The 20,090-nt window shown below is 41.3% G+C and overlaps 1 non-coding gene across 1 annotated transcript; it reads right to left on the bottom strand.

Moving 5' to 3' along the window:
• Positions 1-1,013: 1,013 nt before the first annotated feature.
• Positions 1,014-1,085, bottom strand: TRNAW-CCA. Its single transcript has one exon. It is a non-coding gene; the product is annotated as a tRNA-Trp (tRNA).
• Positions 1,086-20,090: the final 19,005 nt, after the last annotated feature.

The raw sequence follows: 20,090 nt of genomic DNA, 5'->3' as shown, positions 1-20,090 counted from the left end.
GAGAAGCAGACTCTCCACTGAGCAGGGAGCCTGATGTGGGGCTTGATCCCAGGACCCTGGGACCACGACCTGAGCCAAAGGCAGACGCTAAGCCCTCGGTGCCAACCCAGGTGCCCCTGCCATGCCCTCTATTTAAAGAGCAGGACTGAAGTCCTAGACAACGGAATCCCACATGATGGACAAACTTGAGAACATGCCCCCAAATGCAGGGAAAATGGGAAAACACAGGAAACAATTTGAGAGATTATAGATGCAGGGTACAGAGAAGCATAATTATCCATCCACTTGGTGGTAATTATCCACCATATGGAAGGGTACATAGCAGTCCTGGAAAAAGTCTAGAACCAAAAGAACCGAAGCAAGATTGAAAAATACACCGGAAAACTTTTCTAAAGTGCTTGAGTGAAAAATAAACTTTTATAACTATTTCAGTTTCCTCCATTCCTGGGCTTATAAACTGGTTCTCCTTCACTGCTTTAAGGCCGTGAGCAATGCAACTTATTTATTTATTTTACTTTTTTGCTTCAAAGATTTTATTTATTTACTCCTGAGAGGCAGAGACACAACACGGGCAGAGGGAGAAGAGAAGCAGCGTCCCTGCGGGGAGCCCGACGTGGGCCTGGGTCCCAGGACCCGGGACCCCGCCCTGGGCCGAAGGCAGACGCTCAACCGCTGGGCCACGCAGGCGGTTTTAGAAACCGCTCCTCTGGCGGCCGGTTTTGCGACCCACTGCGGGGTGGGCGAGCTGCCGGGTAGGTGGGCAGGGCCCCGGTCGCGGCGAGGGGGTGGGAGCCCCACGCAGGCGCCCAGGCTGGAAGCAGCGCCCCCTGGTGCTCCCCAAGTCGGCGCCGCCGGCTACGAAAACGACAGCGCGGGTCCCCGCAGCTCCGCTCTCTCCGGCTCGTTTGCCGCAAGGGTCGGAGCGGGACGCGGCCCAGGCGCCCTCGCCGGGGCGAGGCCAGGAACGACCTCAACCTTCCCTTCCCTTTGGGGGGAGAGAAAACGGGGGACCGTGACCCCGACGTGACTTGAACACGCAACCTTCTGATCTGGAGTCAGACGCGCTACCATTGCGCCACGAGGTCACTGGGCCCAGGGCGACTTTTGATCTTTTAAGACTCTTCCATCCTGCATCCCCGCCGCGTCCTGGCCTCGCTCCGGCGCTGCGCGCGTGAGCCGCGGGGCGGGGCGGGGAGGCGGGGCTGCGCCCCCGAGGCCCCGGGCTCCCGCCGCAGGGCCGCTGCCCCCCGCGCCGCCGCCAACACCTGCGGGACGCGGGCGCCGGGCGGGCTCCAGGCCGGGCGCCGCCGGAGCGGCCCGAGGACGCCGGGGTCGGGGAGCCGGGGGCGCTCGGTCCGCGGGAGGCCGCGGCCGGGAGGAAGCGGCCGCCGACCCGCACCCGGATCGCGCCAGGCGCCAGGGACTGACGGGTGGGAGCATGCTCGTCCCCACGGACAGTAGTCGAGGGGAAAAACCCAAGTGACTTTGGAACCTCGCATAAAAATAGAATGATCGTGAGCCCCTCCCCCAACCCCCCCCCCCCGCCCTCGGTTTTAAAACTAAAACAAAATTTTGAAAATGTGGATATTATAGAAGAATAAAACTGGAAATCAGTGATTTCTTTGATTGGATTTTGGTGTATGTCCACATTTCCCTTCCTCCCGGGTATTCACAGGTGTCCAACTATAAAGCTTAGTGACTGTTAAGAACAACACAGTTTCAGAAAAAAACTGCAGAAAACGAAAAGGTATAAGTTCCGGAATCTTCATTAGCATAATGAGCCACCCCCAGCCAGGTCCAGGAACAGAACCTGCCCACCGCTCGCCCCCACCCCCGCCCTGGCCCGCTGCCCTCCTCCCCGCAGTGGCCACCACCCTCCACCTTTATGCTAATGGCTTCCCTGGGTTTCTTTCTTTTCTTTTTCTTTTTCTTCTTTTATCTTTTCTTAAGTAGGCGCTGCCTGAGCGTGTAGCCCAGTGGGGGGCTTGAACTCGGGACCCTGAGATCCACGCGTGAGCTGAGGTCAGAGTGGATCACTTGACAGACTGAGCCACCCAGATGCCCCCCACTCTTTTCCTTTTTTCTTTTCTTTCTTCCTTTTTTCTTGTCTTCCTCTCTCCCTCCCTTTTTAAAAAAATAGTTTTATCACCCAAACGTGCATCCATAAACACTATAGTTTCCTTTTGTAAAAGTCACTTGTCATCTGCTGGTGGTTCTCCATTCTTCTCTTTTTCCTTCACAGCGTCTCCGCAACCCCAATGAAATGATGTGACCTTCCCAGGGTGATGTCACCCTTGGAGGTTCCTGTTGTCAGAGTGTCTTATGATTGGTGATGTTAACTTAGATCATTTACTTGACATGGTTTCTGCTGTTTTTCCTTTGTAATGCTGTTTCTTGCTTTGTAGTTAATAAACATCTGGGGGTAAATGCTTTGAAACCATGCAAATATCCCGTTTCTCCTCAAACTTGCACCTACTAATTTTAGCATCCATCTTGCCTGCAACAAGTATTACTGTAGTGTTTGGCTTATGGTGATTTTGTTTCCTTTTTCCTTCTACATTTATCATCATAATCCTTCTGTAGGAAAGAGCTGGCTCTTCCAATTTATTTATATATTACATATTTAGTCACTCATTTGCATCAATAGAATCATGCGTATTTTTAAATTCTATGGATTTAGTCCATAGAATATCATTTATTTTTTTAGATTATTTATTTTATTTTATTTTATTTATTTATTCATGAGAGACACACAGAGAAGAGACACAGGCAGAGGGAGAAGCAGGCTCCCTGTGGGGAGCAGGATCCCAGACTCTATCCCAGGACCCCAGGATCATGACCTGAGTCAAAGGCCCACACTCCACCACCAAGCTACCCAGGCACCCCTAGATTATTTATTTATTTTAGAGAGAGAGAGAGAGACAGCATGAGGGTGGGGAGGGGCAGAGGGAGAGGGAGAGTCTCAAGCAGACACCAGGCTGACCTTGGAGCCTGTCACAGGGATGGATCCCACAACCCGGAAATCATAACCTGAGCTGAAATTGAGTCCTATGCTTAACTCACTGGCCACCCAAGCACCTTTCTCATAGGTATTTTTTAATTATATGGGTTTAATCCATAGAATATAATTTCTTATATTGTTTCCAAAATTGTTCCAGCTTTGGCCATTATGAGCTCCTTCAGATTAGCTCATGACATTTTTGACATTTTACCATCTTCTTTCGAGCACTTTCTTACCTTCTGGCACAAGATGTACCAGGTTCATCTTGTATTGTTCCCATGTGGGTCCTGGAATCAACCATTTCTTCAAGGAGCCCTGGTTCCTGTTGTTGGAAACTGGTGTTTGCAATCAAGATCTGGATGTTAGGTGTGCTCATTCCAATCTGGTGTCATTTCCCTTTTCCTTATCTGTAATTTCTCTCTCGGATCACTAAAAAACAAACTCTCCATAGTTATAATATATATATTTGCTGTCAATATAAATGTAGCATGTGTATAGTATGTGTGTGCATATGTGTGTATCTGTGTGTGTTTCAGAATTACTAAACTATATACTTGTAAGGAAAGATTCATTAAGAGGATTACATGTTTTATTTTTGTCTTTGGCTTTATAGTCAGAATATTGTTTTTGCAAAAATAATTTAGGTTAGATCTCTTCTCCAAACCCCTCACTCTTGGTTATGCCATTTATTTGTAATAGTTAGGTGGTTACTTTTTTTTTTTTAAAGATTTATTTATGATAGACACAGAGAGAGAGAGAGAGAGAGAGGCAGAGACACAGGCAGAGGGAGAAGCAGGCTCCATGCAGGAAGCCCAATGCAGGACCCAATCCGGGGACTCCAGGATCCTGCCCTGAGCCAAAGGCAGGCGCCAAACTGCTGAGCCACCCAGGGATCCCCAGGTGGTTACTTTTGTATTCCATTTCTGGTTCACACGTGCATACACACCTCAGTTGTTTTTCATTATTTAAAATTTTTTTGCGTTTGTTGTAAGATACTCTATCCCACATTTTAAATAAATCGTCACTCTTTTTTCTTCTGTTTTTTAAAAACATATGAATTATAACAATTTTGAAGCTCTTGACTGCGAACTCCACTATGTGGATCATTTCTGGATTTATCGCTATTCCCTTTCTTTCTTTTTAAGAAAATTTTATTTATTCATGAGCGACACTGAGGGAGAGGCAGATACATAGGCAGAGGGAGAAGCAGGTTCCCTGCGAGGAGCCCAATATGAGACTCCATCCCAGAACCCTGCGATCATGACCTGAGCCAAAGGCAGATGCTCAACTCATGGGACTTGATCCCATGATCCCGGGATCACACTCTGAGCTGAAGGCAGATGCTCAACCAATGAGCCATCCAGGTGTCCTGGTATTCTTTTTTTTTTTTTAATTTTTATTTATTTATGATAGTCACAGAGAGAGAGAGAGAGAGGCAGAGACACAGGCAGAGGGAGAAGCAGGCTCCATGCACCGGGAGCCCGACGTGGGATTCGATCCAGGGTCTCCAGGATCGCGCCCTGGGCCAAAGGCAGGCGCCAAACCGCTGCGCCACCCAGGGATCCCTCTGTTTTTTTTTGTTTTTTTTTTAAAGATTTTATTTATTTATTCATGATAGTCACAGAGAGAGAGAGAGAGAGGCAGAGACACAGGCAGAGGGGGGAAGCAGGCTCCATGCACCGGGAGCCCGACGTGGGATTCGATCCTGGGTCTCCAGGATCGTGCCCTGGGCCAAAGGCAGGCGCCAAACCGCTGCGCCACCCAGGGATCCCTCTGCTATTCTTTCTTTATTATCACTCACCTATTTTTTCTCTTTTATACACTTTGGTTATTTTTTTCCTAGGCAGTGTGGATGATAAAAATAAATTGTAGAAGCTTTAAAAGTTATCTTCCTCTCAAGACTTTTATTCTGGCAGACAATTCAGTTACAGTGGATCACCTAAATCTGGCCAAAGGTTGGTTTCAGTTTTTATTAGGCTGTGTCTAATTTAGGTTTGTCTTTACCACTTGGGCATAGCCTTTATTCTAGTAATATGGTCCTTACTTACCGGGTGTGGGCTTTCAGGGGTCTCCATGCCCAGAGCGTTCACCAAAGTCTATTATTCTGGTTGGGTCCAAGTTGGATCGTGTTTCCTCATGTGTGTTCTCCAGAATCTCTATCCACTTCTCAGGGTCCTGACAAGTACTCTCCACCAGGCCTCTTGGAGTCTAATCTCCTACAGATTCAGTGCAGTAGTTGCTGTGGACCCAAGGGCAATTTTCCACGCATATTTCAGAAATGGCCTCTCTGTGGTCCTCCCTTTTCTGTCACTGTATCTCTTAAATCCAAATCACAATTCCTAAACTTTGGTCTTTGCCTTTTCTCTCCAGAGAAGTGCTGTTCTCTTTTGGGCTCCAATTTTCTCCACTGATTTAAGAAATGTCACCAGGATGAAAGCCAGGAGAGATGTGGGCTCAACTTATATGTCTTCCTTTTACCAGGGATCACAGCCCAAGGTGGTTATCAGGGGTGGATGGTTGTAGGAAATAGGGGGAGATTGGTAAAAGGATACAAAGTTTCAGTTATAGAATGAGTAAGATTGAGGATCTAATGTATAACAGGTGATTATAGTTAAGACTGTATTGTATAATTGAAATTTGCTAAGAGAGTAGGACTTAAATGTTCTTACCAAAAGAAAAAAAAGTTAAATATGTGAAGTGATGGATGTGTTCATTAACTCGAGGAATCTTTTCATGATGTATCCATTGTACACTTTAAATATCTTACAATTTTAGGGATGCCTGGGTGGCTCAATGGCTCAATTGATTAAGCATCCAACTCTTGATTTCAGTTCGGGTCCTGATTTCAGGGTTGTGAGATCAAGTCCCGCATTGGGTTCCACGCTGAGCATGGGCCTGCTTAAGATTCTCTGTCTCCGTCCTCCTCTGCCCTTTCCCTACCACTCTCACATGCTTTCTCTCTAAAATAAATAAAAACAAACAAACAAATAAATATTTAGCTGAAAAAAGGGATCATAGCCCTGAATTAATTGTTGTCTAGTGCCTTCAACCAGCTTTTTATTATATTTTGTATGGGTGTTATAGTTGATACCAGCTACTCCACTGTGGCTAGCACCAAAAACTCCGTTATACTTTTTCGAATATCTTATAAGGAAAAATTGCTAACGTATATCCAAGTTGAAATATTTGCCGTAGACTCCTATATTTGCACCTAGATTCTCTTACCAGCATTTTACTATACTTAATTATTTATTTTAAAACAATATTTTGTTTATTTATTCATGAGAGACACAGAAAGTCAAAGACACAGGCACAGACAGCCCCTGTGGCCCAGTGGTTTAGTGCTGCCTTCAGCCCAGGGCATGATCCTGGAGACCCAGGATCGAGTCCCACATCGGGCTCCCTGTATGGAGCCTGCTTCACTCTCTGCCTGTGTCTCTGCCTCTTTCTCTCTGTCTCTCATGAATAAATATAATCTTAAAAAAAAAAAAAAGATTGTCATAGCTTTGGGGTAGATTAAACCTTTTATAGAAATTTAAAAACTGTCTTTGGTAATGCATTAGTGCATTAGATTTTGTTTGATGGTAACAACTATCTTTCTAATAGGAATTTGCCTGGGCTTTTTTTCTTTTTTTCATTTAGCTTTATCTTATTAGATTTTTTAGGATATTAAAGTTTTAAAACAGGGGACACCTGGGTGGGTCAGCGGTTGAGCGTCTGCCTTTGGCTCAAGGCATGATCTCGGATTCCTGGGGTTCGAGCCCTGCATTTTGCTCCTTGCATGAAGCCTGCTTCTCCCTCTGCCTGTGTCTCTGCCCCCCTCTCTGTGTGTGTCTCTCATGAATAAATGAATAAAATCTTAAAAAATAAATAAATAAAACTTGCTCACTATAACTAGGTGAATAGCACAGACATACATAAAGAGAAAGATAATATTACTTACCTCCCCAAATTCAGTCTTCCACCTCTCCCTACTGAGGATAACAGTTTGTTGTATATCTCTTTCCACTTCCCTCTCACCCCCAACTTTGGGATTTTTGTTTAAGTGTCCTTTCTGGAAATAGGATGTGGCAAAAAAAAAAAAAAAAAAAAAAAAAAAAAAAAAAAACCACAACAACTCAACCAAAAAAACACCTTTTTATAAGATAAATTATTTAATTCACAGTAATTGTATGTTTCAAGTTTTTCTTGCCATGTGATTTTTATAGTTCTGTTTATTATGCTTTCTTTATATCTTCTTTTCAAATATTTTGATATTCCAATGTTACCTTTAGTATTCCTTTTTAATTTTTATTTATTTATTTATTTATTTATTTATTTAGTTTTGTTTGTTTTTGTTTTTATTGAAGTTCGATTTGCCAGCATATAGTTTAATACCCAGTGCTCATCCCATCAAGTGCCCTCCTCAGTGCCCAACACCCAGGTATACTGTACTTATCACATATTTATTCATTTATCCATCCATCAATCCATCTTACTTTTTGATGGACTTCAAAGAAAATTGCACACATTAGTACACTTGCTTCTAAATACTTCAGTATATAGACTGTGAACATTAATAAAAGGAAACTTTATTTAGAATGCAATGGTGGGGGATCCCTGGGTGGCGCAGCGGTTTGGCGCCTGCCTTTGGCCCAGGGCGCGATCCTGGAGACCCGGGATCGAATCCCACATCGGGCTCCCGGTGCATGGAGCCTGCTTCTCCCTCTGCCTGTGTCTCTGCCTCTCTCTCTCTGTGTGACTATCATAAATAAATAAAAATTTAAAAAAATATATAATTCAATGGTGGGGAGCGCCTGGGGACTCTGCGGTTGGGCATTTGCCTTCGGCTTGGTGAGTGATCCTGGGGTCCTGGGATTGGGTCCCATGTTGGGCTCCCTGCGTGGAGCCTGCTTCTCCCTCTGCCTGTGTCTCTGCCTCTCTCTCTGTGTCTCTCATGAATAAATAAATAAAATATATTTTTTTTAAAGAATGAAATGGGGGGTAGGGGGAACCAGAAGGAAAGAACGTTATCAATTCTCCTATTGATGGAAACCTTGATTGTGTAATCAAAACGATTTATACTGTCATAAGTATTGGCAAATAGATCAATGGAACAGAATACACCATGGATTAGAAACACACCCACACTTACATGGTCATTTGATTTTCTTTTTTTTTTAAAAGATATTTATTTATTTATTTATCTATCTATCTATCATCTATCTATCTATCTATCTATCTATCTATCTATCTATCTATCTATTTATGAGACAGAGAAAGCATGCTATCCAGGGGAGGAGCAGAGGGAGGAGGACAAGCACATTGTGTGCTGAGCACAGAGCCAATGTGAGTTCATTCTCATGACCCTGAGATCATGACCTGAGCTGAAATCAAGAGTTGGACGCCCAATCAACTGGGCCAACCAGGTGCCCTATGTTCATTTGATTTTCAACAAACACAAAGTCATCTAATGGGGGAAAGGAGTTTCTATAGTAAAAACTATTGAGATAGTGGAAGTTCATATGGAGATAAAGGTGATTATTGCCTATCACCTCTCACCATACTGAAAAATTTAATTTTATATGTATGATACATTGAAACATAAAAGCTAAAACCCTGGGGAGGGGGAAGCAAAAACCCTGAAATATTTAGAGGGAAATACTAGAGAACATCTTCATGATTTGAGCATAGGTTAAGGTTTCTCAGATCACAGAAAGCAATGAGAGAAAAAAAATTACCAATTGATCCTTAACAAAAGTAGAATCTTCTAGGGTGCCTGGCTGGCTCTGTCAGCAGAAAATCCTACTTTTGACATCAGGATCATGAGTTCCAGCCCCACACTGGGTGTAGAGATTATTTAAAAAAAATAAAAGAATCACCATTATAGAAAAAGTAAAATCTTCTGCAAATAATAAGGCACCATGACCAAAATGAATAAGCAAACTGCAGAGTTGGAGATAATACTTGTTAAATGTATATTTGACAAAGATCTGGTATATTTGACAAAGACCTAGCATCGAGAACTTCTACGAGTTAATAATTAAAGGGACTAACAATTCAATAATAATGAGCAAAAACTTTAAACACAGTCTTCACCAATGAAGATACATGAATGACTAATAAGCACATAAAAAAGTTTTTGATATCATCATTTATCAAGTAAATGAAAATTAAAGCCACAATAAGCTATCACTACAAGTTCATCAGAATAGCTAAAATTATTAATAGTGAGGATGCGGTACAACCAGAACCAGTGTAAACAGTGTACAACCTACACTGTTGGTAGGATGTAAAAATGCAGTTTCTAACCATACACCAGAAATTTTGTTTCTAAATATTTACTTATGACAAATGACATTCTATGTTAACAAAAACACTTGTACACAAATATTCATATAAGTTTAATAATGACTTCCAAACTGGAAACAGACTGGGTGTCTGCAAATACTGTTAATGGAATAACATATTACATACTCCTGTTAATTTTTTTCACTTAACACTGTAGAGAAATCATTAAATATCTTTTTGTGACATAATTTCTAATGTTTTGATGGCCATTTTATGGATCCCAGTATTTTACTCAAGGCCTTGGTCTCCATCATTATAGTTGTTACTTCTCATTTTTACTATTACGGAAAGAGCCCAGATGTTCATCCATATATATATATATATATATATATATGAATATTACTCAGCCATGACATAGAATGAAATCTTGTCATTTGCAACGATGTGGATGGAACTAGAGGGTATTATGCTAAGCAAAATCAGTCAGAGAAAGACAAATATTGTACGATTTCACTAATGTGGGATTTAAGAAACAAAACAGATGAACATAGGAGAAGGGAAGGAAAAATAAAGTAAGACAAAAACAGAGAGGGAGATAAACCATAAGAGACAAACTGAGGGTTGCTGGGCGGGGGAACACGTTTTGGGGGATGGGGTAACTAGGTGATGGGCATTAAAGAGGGCACTTGATATAATGAACACTGGGCATTAGATGCAACTCATAAATCACTAAATTCTACCTCAAAAACTAATAATACAGCATATGTAAATTAAATTAAGCAAAAAATTTAAAAAATAATTGTTTCAACTGCTTTTTACAAATGAGAATCATTTCATTCAATCATCATTTAATAAATAAAGTATTTTTAAAAGGTACTGAAGCGGGCTGCCCCGGTGGCTCAGCGGTTTAGCGCCACCTTCAGCCCAGGGTGTGATCACGGGGTTCTGGGATCAAGTCCCCCGTCGGGCTCCCTGCATGGAGCCTGCTTCTCTTTCTGTCTCTTTCTCTCTGTGTGTCTCTCATGAATAAAGAAATAAAATCTTAAAAACGGGATCCCTGGGTGGCGCAGCGGTTTGGCGCCTGCCTTTGGCCCAGGGCGCGATCCTGGAGACCTTGGATCGAGTCCCACATCGGGCTCCCGGTGCATGGAGCCTGCTTCTCCCTCTGCCTGTGTCTCTGCCTCTCTCTCTCTGTGTGACTATCATAAATAAATAAAAATTTAAAAAAATATATAATTCAATGGTGGGGAGCGCCTGGGGACTCTGCGGTTGGGCATTTGCCTTCGGCTTGGTGAGTGATCCTGGGGTCCTGGGATTGGGTCCCATGTTGGGCTCCCTGCGTGGAGCCTGCTTCTCCCTCTGCCTGTGTCTCTGCCTCTCTCTCTGTGTCTCTCATGAATAAATAAATAAAATATATTTTTTTTAAAGAATGAAATGGGGGGTAGGGGGAACCAGAAGGAAAGAACGTTATCAATTCTCCTATTGATGGAAACCTTGATTGTGTAATCAAAACGATTTATACTGTCATAAGTATTGGCAAATAGATCAATGGAACAGAATACACCATGGATTAGAAACACACCCACACTTACATGGTCATTTGATTTTCTTTTTTTTTTAAAAGATATTTATTTATTTATTTATCTATCTATCTATCATCTATCTATCTATCTATCTATCTATCTATCTATCTATCTATCTATCTATCTATTTATGAGACAGAGAAAGCATGCTATCCAGGGGAGGAGCAGAGGGAGGAGGACAAGCACATTGTGTGCTGAGCACAGAGCCAATGTGAGTTCATTCTCATGACCCTGAGATCATGACCTGAGCTGAAATCAAGAGTTGGACGCCCAATCAACTGGGCCAACCAGGTGCCCTATGTTCATTTGATTTTCAACAAACACAAAGTCATCTAATGGGGGAAAGGAGTTTCTATAGTAAAAACTATTGAGATAGTGGAAGTTCATATGGAGATAAAGGTGATTATTGCCTATCACCTCTCACCATACTGAAAAATTTAATTTTATATGTATGATACATTGAAACATAAAAGCTAAAACCCTGGGGAGGGGGAAGCAAAAACCCTGAAATATTTAGAGGGAAATACTAGAGAACATCTTCATGATTTGAGCATAGGTTAAGGTTTCTCAGATCACAGAAAGCAATGAGAGAAAAAAAATTACCAATTGATCCTTAACAAAAGTAGAATCTTCTAGGGTGCCTGGCTGGCTCTGTCAGCAGAAAATCCTACTTTTGACATCAGGATCATGAGTTCCAGCCCCACACTGGGTGTAGAGATTATTTAAAAAAAATAAAAGAATCACCATTATAGAAAAAGTAAAATCTTCTGCAAATAATAAGGCACCATGACCAAAATGAATAAGCAAACTGCAGAGTTGGAGATAATACTTGTTAAATGTATATTTGACAAAGATCTGGTATATTTGACAAAGACCTAGCATCGAGAACTTCTACGAGTTAATAATTAAAGGGACTAACAATTCAATAATAATGAGCAAAAACTTTAAACACAGTCTTCACCAATGAAGATACATGAATGACTAATAAGCACATAAAAAAGTTTTTGATATCATCATTTATCAAGTAAATGAAAATTAAAGCCACAATAAGCTATCACTACAAGTTCATCAGAATAGCTAAAATTATTAATAGTGAGGATGCGGTACAACCAGAACCAGTGTAAACAGTGTACAACCTACACTGTTGGTAGGATGTAAAAATGCAGTTTCTAACCATACACCAGAAATTTTGTTTCTAAATATTTACTTATGACAAATGACATTCTATGTTAACAAAAACACTTGTACACAAATATTCATATAAGTTTAATAATGACTTCCAAACTGGAAACAGACTGGGTGTCTGCAAATACTGTTAATGGAATAACATATTACATACTCCTGTTAATTTTTTTCACTTAACACTGTAGAGAAATCATTAAATATCTTTTTGTGACATAATTTCTAATGTTTTGATGGCCATTTTATGGATCCCAGTATTTTACTCAAGGCCTTGGTCTCCATCATTATAGTTGTTACTTCTCATTTTTACTATTACGGAAAGAGCCCAGATGTTCATCCATATATATATATATATATATATATATATGAATATTACTCAGCCATGACATAGAATGAAATCTTGTCATTTGCAACGATGTGGATGGAACTAGAGGGTATTATGCTAAGCAAAATCAGTCAGAGAAAGACAAATATTGTACGATTTCACTAATGTGGGATTTAAGAAACAAAACAGATGAACATAGGAGAAGGGAAGGAAAAATAAAGTAAGACAAAAACAGAGAGGGAGATAAACCATAAGAGACAAACTGAGGGTTGCTGGGCGGGGGAACACGTTTTGGGGGATGGGGTAACTAGGTGATGGGCATTAAAGAGGGCACTTGATATAATGAACACTGGGCATTAGATGCAACTCATAAATCACTAAATTCTACCTCAAAAACTAATAATACAGCATATGTAAATTAAATTAAGCAAAAAATTTAAAAAATAATTGTTTCAACTGCTTTTTACAAATGAGAATCATTTCATTCAATCATCATTTAATAAATAAAGTATTTTTAAAAGGTACTGAAGCGGGCTGCCCCGGTGGCTCAGCGGTTTAGCGCCACCTTCAGCCCAGGGTGTGATCACGGGGTTCTGGGATCAAGTCCCCCGTCGGGCTCCCTGCATGGAGCCTGCTTCTCTTTCTGTCTCTTTCTCTCTGTGTGTCTCTCATGAATAAAGAAATAAAATCTTAAAAACGGGATCCCTGGGTGGCGCAGCGGTTTGGCGCCTGCCTTTGGCCCAGGGCGCGATCCTGGAGACCTTGGATCGAGTCCCACATCGGGCTCCCGGTGCATGGAGCCTGCTTCTCCCTCTGCCTGTGTCTCTGCCTCTCTCTCTCCATGTGACTATCATGAATAAATAAATTTAAAAAAATCTTTAAAAAAATGTACTGAAGCTTTATATACGCCCCAGGAGAGTGGAGCAGAGCTGGGCTGGAAGAGCTCCGGTGGAGGAAAAACCCAGGACTAGGCTCAGGTCATGCAGAAGAAGAGGGAAGGTCTGTCTGAGGCAGTGGGTGGTAACACTCCTTCTTCCCTTCCTTCCACCCCAGAGTTTCTGAGGCTTCTATCTTGATTGAATGTGGCCCCATTTGTCCCCAGGTTATTTGATTATCTGTCATCCCCGGTATGGGGAGCTGTAGCATGCTAAGAGAAAAACAAGAATGGGTGGCTGGAGCAGGGGGAGAAGAAGAAAGAAAGAAAGATCCGGGAAGACTGATTCTTGTCCTCAGACAGAAAATCTTAGCTTAGCTTAGCTTAGCTTAGCTGAGTCTCTTCTATTGAGTTCATTCTGAGGGTGTTAATGGAGGGCCTCAAATGATCATGTATGTGCACCATGTGTATGCACGTTGTCTTTTGTACCAGCTCAGGCCATTCTAAAGGCTCTGTTAAGTAAGCCTGCCTATTATCTTGGACTCAATACCACCCTCCTGCTAATAAGGTTATATACACAGATGGCAAAGGGGGAGAAAGTGCAATAGTGTGTGAATGTGGTTTGTTGTGGCCCTGGTTGAGGGGGAGTGGCATTGGTGAGAGGATGTGTGGAGTTATATTTGGAGTCATAAAATCTTTATAACCCTGAGTCCAATTGGATCTGGGACATTGCCTAATTCCCATGATGTAGGGAAGATCACATGGCCAGTTGCATCTCCTGAGAGTCTCCCAGTCAACTGGTCCATGCCTCCTGTGTTCTTATTTATATTATTACCAAAGGCCCTGTCATCTTTCCATGCTGTATTAGCACAGAACAGCTACTGGATTTCTCCTGGGACTGATGAAGCCTCTTTGCGGTTTCCAGTCTTGCGATGTCACCAGGAAGAACATGCCATCCATGCTGACCTTGTTGTACAAATCAATCAGCCCAGAGGTGTAATAATTTCTCAAGAAGGAAATTTAAGAGGTTTAGAGAAAGAAGCCTCTTTCCTCAAATATTTCTTACATCAAAAACCCCCGTGTCTGAAATCCTGGCATTAGATTGGAATCCTTTGATTCATGAAGGTGTCTTTCTTCTCCAAAGGGCTCCTGTGGATATGAATGTGCTGATCTCGCTGTCACTATCCACTTCAGACACAGAGCTCCAGTACAGTGGGAATTCCAGGAATGTTCTGGGGGGACCTTCCAGGCTCTTATCACCTTGGGCAGAGTGGTTACAGACGTCTCATTTTCTCATTGCTTTTGCTCTGTGCTGACTCTGGCTTCACTTGTCACTTAACCTCACTGGATACAGAGCTACCAGAGAATAAGAAAGGGATAAAGGGCCACAAGTCTGTGGTCTGGATTCACCCTAACATGCTTCCCTTCTCTTTGTAAAGCCATGAGCATTGGCCTCACAGAAAAGCCACTTTAGGGGCGATTACTTTTCCCTCAGAAAACATGAGTTCAGAGTCCAGTTTCCCACTGAAGAGTGATAGTGTCACACCAATTCCATCTTCAAATTCTGAGATACATATGGGTTTTCCTGAGATACCTTCTTCCTGAGGATAGGGAACATCAGGATTTTCTGTGGCAATAATATCACCTAAAATGACAGTGTGGACTTCTGCTTAGATGAACAGATGACCAGAGAAACTCCTGGTGCAGATGGGATGGCAGGAGTTGAAAGTTTTCTCTCAAAAATTTGAATCCTGCTCACCTCAGTTATTTTGATATCCACCCCCCAAACTCATTTCTTTATGGAAAGAATAAAGTTCCTTTTCCCAATTTCTATGGGATACAAAATCCTCAAACTTAGGAAAGGTGATGTTGAATTAGCAGTTATTAAAAAGGATGTGATTGCCCTACATTGACAAACATGTTGGGGCAGGAAGCACAACTGGTGAAGAGTCCAAAGCTTTTGGAAGGCTTATGCTATGTGTATTAAGGATTTTATTTTTATTTATTTATTTGTGAGAGACAGCACAAACAGGGGGAGGAGCAGAGGAAGCAGCAGACTCTCCACTGAGCAGTGATCCTGACTCAAGACTCAATCCCAGGACCCCAGATGATGACCTAAGCCAAAGGCAGGCACTCAACCGACTGAGCCATCCAGGCACCCCAGCATGTGTATTAAAAGGCTTTATCAATACGTGTACTTTGCCCCAGAAATCCAGTTTTTAATGACACCATGGAAGCAATTAAGGATGTTTGGAAAGATTTTCCAGCAGGGTTATCAAAATTGTGCTTGTAATAGTGAAAAATTAGAAATCTTGGCTGCTCTGTTCCAAAATTGGAGTCTAGATTTTCAAAATAAATATGAGAGTCAGGGAAGCTGACCATCCCAGTTTCGGTTCCCCAGGAAGCCAACTCTGAGGTGGACATTTGCGTGGAGGCTCACACGCATAGAAGAGAAAGCAACAGGACCGGGTAGACAGAGAAGTTGGGCTGCCATGTCATCTCAGTTAAGGCATAGCTGACCCTTCTACGTGCCCTGGACCTGAGGTGGCCCCTCAAAACTGCCCCAGTATTGCATAGAAGAGCCAGTTCTTTACTCCAATGTTCCTTGGCTGTCCCAGGAATGGGCTGTACTGTTGAGTAGGGAGACTGTCTTAACGGGGGCACAGCATGCCAGTAGCACTCCCAGCCCCTGGAGAAGATTCTTCAGTGCAGAAAAGTGGACTGGGTGGCCCAAGGCAGCATCCATTATAGCCCTCACCTTTCTTTTCTTTTCTTTCTTTCTTTTCCTTTTTTTTTTTTTAAAGATTTTATTATTTGAGAGAGACAGAGATAGTGGCAGAGATAGCAGGAGAGAGCATGAGCAGGGAGGAGAGGGAGAAGCAGGCTTGGGGCAGGGTATGATTCCAGGGGATCATAACTGGAGCTGAAGGCAGATGCTTAACCCACTGAGCTACCCAGGCACCCCAATAACCCTCATCTTTCACAACTTGGACTCAGTTCTTCATGAAAGTTTTTGGAGAATCAACTCCAGGATTCTGGTGGGTCTCTTCTGGAAGAAACTTAGAAGAGGATTGAACATATAGCCTCCCCTCCCCCTGTGCTGTTCGAGGGCTGCAAACTATATTCGATGTCGCTCTCCTCTAGCATCCATTCTGGATGCTTCTTAACCTACCTCAGCTAGCACCTCTGTTGGTCTGGGTGGCTTAGCAGTTGGCAGGATACTCAGATATTCATCTCTGAGGCCTTGGTCATCAATGTGCTTCTCAGGCTATGTGTACATATCTGTTTACTATGAAAATGGATAAGATAGTACCAAGTGGTACTCTAGTGGATAATTTGGGTGTCAAACATATTCCTCACTTCTGCTGTGTAGCAACAGCCCTACCTTTTCCTAACGATCAGGACCAAATATCCTTCTCATAATGGTGGCTCTTCTTGCTGGCTGGTCTCTTGGCAGCAGCTATAGTTTAGAGCTCAAAATTGATGTTTTCTGAACAAAATCTTCTGCCTTGGGAAACAAATCTTCTAGGCCTTCAGCACCCAGGTTTGAGAAATTGAAACGTATATTCCTCAACTGACTCACTGGGAGTGATGGTAAGCAAAGTCTCTCCTGCTTCTACTCCTTGGTTCCCAGTTTGATGTATTCTATCTTTGGAAACACAATTATAAGCAGGTAGTGGATTTAAAATATCCACTGAAATCTGAATATAGTGTCCCATTCTTGCCTCAGGCTAGCACCTCAGTTGTGTCTTCAACAGCCCTTCCATCTTCATCACTTAATCAGCCTGGAAGCTTTTGGGGGATGTGGTAAGATTAGTGGATCCCATGATGATATGCACATCCATTTACTTCCTCTGCTATAAAGTAGGTTCCTTGGTTTCATGTGACATTATATAGGACCTCATGCCAGTGAATCAAGCATTTTATAAGCCCGAGAATAGTCAGTGGTTTTGTCTGAGGCCTTGCCAACAGGAGAGGCAAACATATAACCTACAATATGGATTGATTCCGGTCATATCCATTTCTGCATATGCTATCCAGAAGAGAAGGGTCCAGTATAGCTAACTAGCTGATTGTTTTCCTAGTCATTGATTTCCTAGTGAAATGGTAGCCATACTGAAGATTTAGCACTGGAGACTCTGTTGCTGGAAGACTGGATATTCAGCAGTTGCAGTAACTAAATGAATCTTGGAAAGAGGCAGCCTGTGATGTTGGGCAGATGTATAACTTCCATCTCTGCCACCATGGATACTTCATTAATCTTTATATTTTTGTCAGCATTGGGTGACTAATGCTAGAAGCTGACTGACATCAATTAAGATCTTTGATAGAAATGAAATGTAAAATGTGAGCTTCACGTTTACCTAGATTTTCCTCTATGAGCAATTTCTAGTTCATGGAACCCAGGCAGAAAATTACCCTTTTACTGTCAGAATTTAGGGGTGTCACTGGAAGATTAAGGGCAATATCCTATAGGAGATAGCCCTAAAACTCGCACATAATTTTCCTCAAATATTTAGTTGAATTCTGAGCTGTGGATGGTGAAAAGAGGAAAAACTCCATAAAAGAGCAGCACCTGAGAGGCCAAATGAATAAGCATGGATTTTAACATCTGTCCAACACTGGAAAGATGGAGATTATTGTTCAAGATCAAGCCTTACCAAGTAAACACTTTGGAGTTTCCATTGAGACTCTAGAAGAAATAAGGGACTCTAGAAGTAAGAGGCAAAACTGAAATAGATCAACTTTAATAAAGCCTAGAGTCAATCATAAGTGGGGTCAGGGTGATCCATTAGTACTCTAGCTGTCTGTTACAATAAAACTTGACCCCCCTCCTCTTTAGAGGAAGATAAATCAGAGATCTATAGGATTTTTCTCATCTATAATGTCTGGCATCAAATAGAATATTAGAAGGCATGCTAAAAAAAAAAAAAAAAAAGAAAGATCTGCTGACCAGACAGCAAGAAAAACAACAGACATAGGAGCATACCCAGAAGTGATTCAACTAATGCAGTTAATAGTCAGTGACTTGGGGATCCCCGGGTGGCGCAGCGGTTTGGCGCCTGCCTTTGGCCCAGGGCGCGATCCTGGAGACCCGGGATCGAATCCCCCATCGGGCTCCCGGTGCATGGAGCCTGCTTCTCCCTCTGCCTCTCTCTCTCTCTGTGACTATCATAAATAAATAAAAATTAAAAAAAAATAGTCAGTGACTTTGAAGTAAACATTTGAAAAGATTTAAGAAATTTGAGAAAAGAATGGAGAATTTCAGCAAATACATAGAATCTATATAAAGACAATAAGAATTCCAGAAACACAAAAATTTGACTAAAATTAAGAATTTAAGACATGGGTTTAATAGAATATTAAAAACAACAGAATAATACAATGGAATATTACTCAGCCATCAAAAAAAGAAATCTTACCATTTGCAATGACATGGATGGAACTAGAGGGTATAATCCTAAGCAAAATAAGTCAATCAGAGAAGGATAATTATCATATGATTTCACTCATATGTGGAATTTAAGAAACAAAACAGAGGATCACAGGGGAAGGGAGGGGAAAATAAACTAAGATGAAATTAGAGAGGGAGACAAACCATAAAAGACTCAACTCTCAGAAACAAACTGAGAGTTGCTGGAGGGGAGCTGGGTGGATGGATGGGGTAACTGGGTGATGGGAATTAAAGAGGGTACTTGTAATGAGTACTGGGTATTATATGCAAGTGATGAATCACTGAACTCTACCTCTGAAACAAATGACATACTATATGTTAATTAACTGAATGTAAATAAAAATTTAAAAAATAAAAACAAAATAAAAATAGCACAATAGATTTTAGTTAATGGAAAGGCAAGTCAATGGAAAGTATCCAGTTTGATGCAGAGAGAGAAGAAAAGGTTAGGAAATACGGAAAACCTTAAAAGACATCTGGAAGATATAAAAGGTCTAATTTATACATAATTAGAATCCTAGAATGAGGGAGAGAAAAAATGGGATAGAAGCAATATTTAAGGAAACACTAAGAATTTCCTCATACTAATGAACATTGTAGCACAGTCTCCAGAAGCACTACAAACTAAATACGATTTGAACATAAACCAAAAGTCCTTCCCATCTAGGCACATCACATTAAAACTTATGAAAATGGGGCACTTGGTTGGCTCAGTCAGTAGAGCATGAAACTCTTGATCTTGAGTTCATGAGTTTGAGCCCCATGTTGGGTGTAGAGTTTACTTAAAATAAAATGTTCTCTAAAAAACTTATAAAAACCAAGGGCAAAGATAAAATATCTTAAAAGCAGGTATAGAAAGATAAAAACAAGACCAAATGTATAATTGACTTTTTAATTTTAATAGGAACTGTGGAAGCCAGATAATAATGTGATATCATTTTATTTTAGGTGATGAAAGAAAAATACAAAAAATAAAAACAAAAGAACAACAAAAAACAAAATGCCAGCATAGAATCTTAATCCACGGGAAAATATTCTTTCTAAATTAATGCAAAAACAAGTATTTCAGACAAAAACTAAGATAACCCACTGGAAAACTATAATAAATGTCAAAAGGAATTAACTAGACAGAGGGAAATGATCCTTCAGGAAAGAATGAAGAAAACCAGGTGAATATGTGTGTAAATATCAATAAATATTGCTTACACAATAACAGTAATATATTTTGGAGTTTAAAATATATGTTGAAATAAAATATGTAACAATGGGACAAAAGTCAAGGAGTAAATGGAATTAAACTTAGTTTCTTCATTGCTTTGAAATGTTAAAATATTAATTTCAAGAGTGTTCTATTAAGTCAAAGATTCATAGGAAATTTTAAGGGCAATGGTTTCCAAACA

This window comes from Canis lupus, chromosome 5 (genome assembly GCF_011100685.1).
Source record: "Canis lupus familiaris isolate Mischka breed German Shepherd chromosome 5, alternate assembly UU_Cfam_GSD_1.0, whole genome shotgun sequence".
Classification (NCBI taxonomy): domain Eukaryota; kingdom Metazoa; phylum Chordata; class Mammalia; order Carnivora; family Canidae; genus Canis; species Canis lupus.
This window is presented reverse-complemented; position numbering and strand designations above follow the sequence as displayed.